Source organism: Gossypium raimondii, chromosome 3 (assembly GCF_025698545.1).
Source record: "Gossypium raimondii isolate GPD5lz chromosome 3, ASM2569854v1, whole genome shotgun sequence".
NCBI classification, from domain to species: domain Eukaryota; kingdom Viridiplantae; phylum Streptophyta; class Magnoliopsida; order Malvales; family Malvaceae; genus Gossypium; species Gossypium raimondii.
In genome coordinates, this window is record NC_068567.1 from 14,264,039 (window position 1) to 14,267,510 (window position 3,472).

Consider the following 3,472-nt stretch of genomic DNA (forward strand, 5'->3'; position numbering starts at 1 on the left):
TCTGATCAGAATATTCTTAAAAATAAGGCAGTTGGTTTTTTCGAAAGACTTTATGGCGAAATCCCTGCTCCCATGAAAGGTCTTCCTTCCAACATCTTTCCACGTCTCAAGGACAAAGATATTGTGTTTTTGACGAAGCTAGTTTCAAACGAAGAGATTAAAAATGCTTTATTTGACATGGCTTCACTGAAGGCTCCGGGGAGCGATGGTTTTCATGTTCACTTTTTCCAGAGTCAGTGGGGTATTGTTGGATATGCTATTTGTGAATAGGTTCAAGGAATTTTCACTGGTAACAAAATTGATCCAGATATCAATAATACTCTGATTGTGCTCATTCGGAAGAAAGATAGACCAGAAGAATTTAGTCAGTTTTGGCCCATCAGTCTCTGCTCGGTGTTGTATAAACTGGTGATGAAAATGATTGTAAATAGGTTTAAATTGGTATTTCCTAACTTCATCTCGCAGGAACAAGACGATTTTATCACTGGTTTTAATATTCCTGACAATGTTATTATAGCGCAGAGGTTATTCATTCTATACGTAGTAAAAGGATTGGCAGGAATTGGATGGTGATCAAACTAGACTTGGAAAATGCCTATGACAGAGTAAGTTGGGACTTCATTGGAGCGTCTCTACTAACTGTTGAAATTCTCGAGTTTCTCAGGACTATGATCATAGCAACCATATCTTCTTCTTTTATGCAAATCCTTTGGAATGGAGTTCCCACTCAGAAGTTTAAGCTAGTAAGAGGAATTAGATAGGGTTGTCTGCTATTGCTTTATATTTTTGTGCTTTGTATAGAATGGTTAGGATATATCATTCATGCGGAAATAGATGATGGTAAGTGGAATCCAATTCGTCTATCAAGATTGGGTCCGACTTTATCTCATCTACTTTTTGCGGATGGCCTGGTCATTTTTTGAGAGGCGGAATTGGACCAAGCATATCTATTAAAGGGGGATTTGGAAGCACTTCTGTGAATTTTCTAGACATGAGATTAGTGCAAGGAAAAGTAATATGTATTTTTCCAAATGAGTTGAGATTGATTTATGTGTTCAGATTAGTCAGCTATTTGGGTTTTAGAAAGTTCATAATCTTGGGATTTACTTAGAGGTGCCACTTCTTCATGATCAAGTTATTAAAAGGACCTTAAATTTTGTTGTAGACAAAGTGGGTCACAAATTGCAAATTTGAAGCAATGAAGTTGTCCATTACAGGAAGAGTCACTCTGGCTCAATCAGTTCTTCTAGCTATCTCAAACTACTTCAAACAGTTAATGCTAATTCTGAAAGGTGTTTGTGCAGAGAGCGAGTGAATAGTAAGACAGTTTATATGGGGCTGTTCTGGTGGACATCCAAAACTTGCTTTGGTAGGGTGGGATTTAATTTGCCAGCTAAGGTCTCGAGGCGATCTTGGGTTTCGACACCTTTAGGATCAAAATAATTCATTTCTTATGAAGGTTGGGTTTAACTTAGTCACTATGAAAGATGTTGTTTGGGTACAAGTCCTTCGTACAAAATATGGATGGAAGGATTACATCTCGGATTCCATTACCAAGAGTCAATGTTCACACCTATGGTGCTCCTTTTCTATGGTTTGGCCCATTTTCCGTGATAATTTAATTTGGTTAATTGGTAATGGCTTTATTATTCGTTGTTAGAAAGACTCTTAGATCCCGAGAGTCGGTCATTTACTTTCGCATGTTCCCGCTCATACAATATTATATTTGGAATGCACCTTGAGAGAGACTGGGTCATGCTTGATGGATCTTAGAATTTGGATTTGTTTCATATTTGGCTGCCCGAAGAGGTGATTAGACAGATAGTGGGTATCCCCTCCACATCTTGTTAGTGGGACAGATAGGATTATCTAGGCTTGTTCAGGATTAGGATCTTTTACTATTTACTATTGGACCTTAAAAGAAGACTCTTGGAACCCCAAAGATGGCTGTTAAAAGATTACTTGGAAATATTAAGGCCCCTAAAGAGTCCGTTTTTTTTGTGGCTAGTTTCTAAACAGAGACTTCTTACTAATTCGGAGTATACTCAGAGAGGAATTGGTTCACATCAGCTCTTTCCATTTATGTAGACATGACATAGAGGACACCCTACATGTTCTTCGAGACTGCATGACAACAAAGGAAGTTTGGATGCATGTGGTTCCAATTGAGAAACAACACAGGTTCTTTTTTGATCCTTTTTAGATTTGGCTTTCTTCTAACCTTTGTTGTCATTTTAAAATGCAGGATCGGTGAGTCGCTTGGTCGTGTCTGTTCAACCTAATTGCTTGGTGAATTTGGAAGAACATGAATCTATTCATCTTCTAGAACATTACTTGGTCAGCCTACGAAATTATGAAAGCTTCACTGAGTTGGGCACAACAATTTGAACCTTTTCTTAACAGATACAAGGTCATTCCACTTAATTCGGTGGTTCATTCACACTCTGAAGGAAATTGGGTTCACTTATTCTCTGATAGAGCAGTGGCTAGAGATTTTGGGAATGCTTCTGTTGGTGAGTTGGTTCGTGATTCATTTGGAAAATGGATATTTGGATTTAATTGTTATCTGGGCAAATGTTCACCTTTTGAGGCAGAATTTTGGGGTATTTTGGACAAACTTCTCATTTTATTAGGATACAAAGGAGCCAATATTCGGACAAATAACCTAGAGGTGGTTACAGCCTTGTCTATGAAAGGGTTGGTTGACTTAGGTATTACCTTGCTTAGAAGGATTCAAAAACTTATGAGTTCTGGAGGACAGTGGGTGACCAGATATGTACCCAGGGAATGCAATTCAATAGCAGATCGTCTGGCGAAACTCGGCTTAATATGGCAGTTAAGCTTACAGATTTTTAAAGTGCCTCCTGATGCTGTGCCTCTGGTTCTTCAACAAGACAAAGCGCATAGCACTTTTTAGCATTTGATTTGTTGTAATTTTGCTTTATCTTTCACAAAAAGACAAACATTTTTATAATAAAATTTACTATTTTTAAAATTGTTTTTATAATAAAGTTTGTAGATTATTTTTAAAAGGTAAGACTAATTTAAGGAGTTGGTGAGAGAAATCATTTATTATTATATTGACACATGTTATTCTTTCAAGGAAAAGAAACATTGAAGATGGCACTTGTCATTCTCTTATGAAATTGTTACCGGACATGACAATTTTTTGTTTTCACGAGAGAATGACAGGTGATATCTTTAAATTTTTTTTTATATGTTAGCACCATATTAAACCCCACAATTTCTCTTTCCAAACTTTTAAAAATGATCTTACTTTTCTAAATAATCTAAAAACTACCTAACTTTCTAAATAAATTTTCATTTTAGTATTTTTCTTATTAATAAACCCCACTCTAATTGTCAATAAAGTATTAATAGGTTGAATACTTTTTATTTTTATTCAAAAAGTCAAAGAATTTCCTCGACCGATTGTATGATTGTCCCTCAATTATTTACCTGTCCCTGTTCC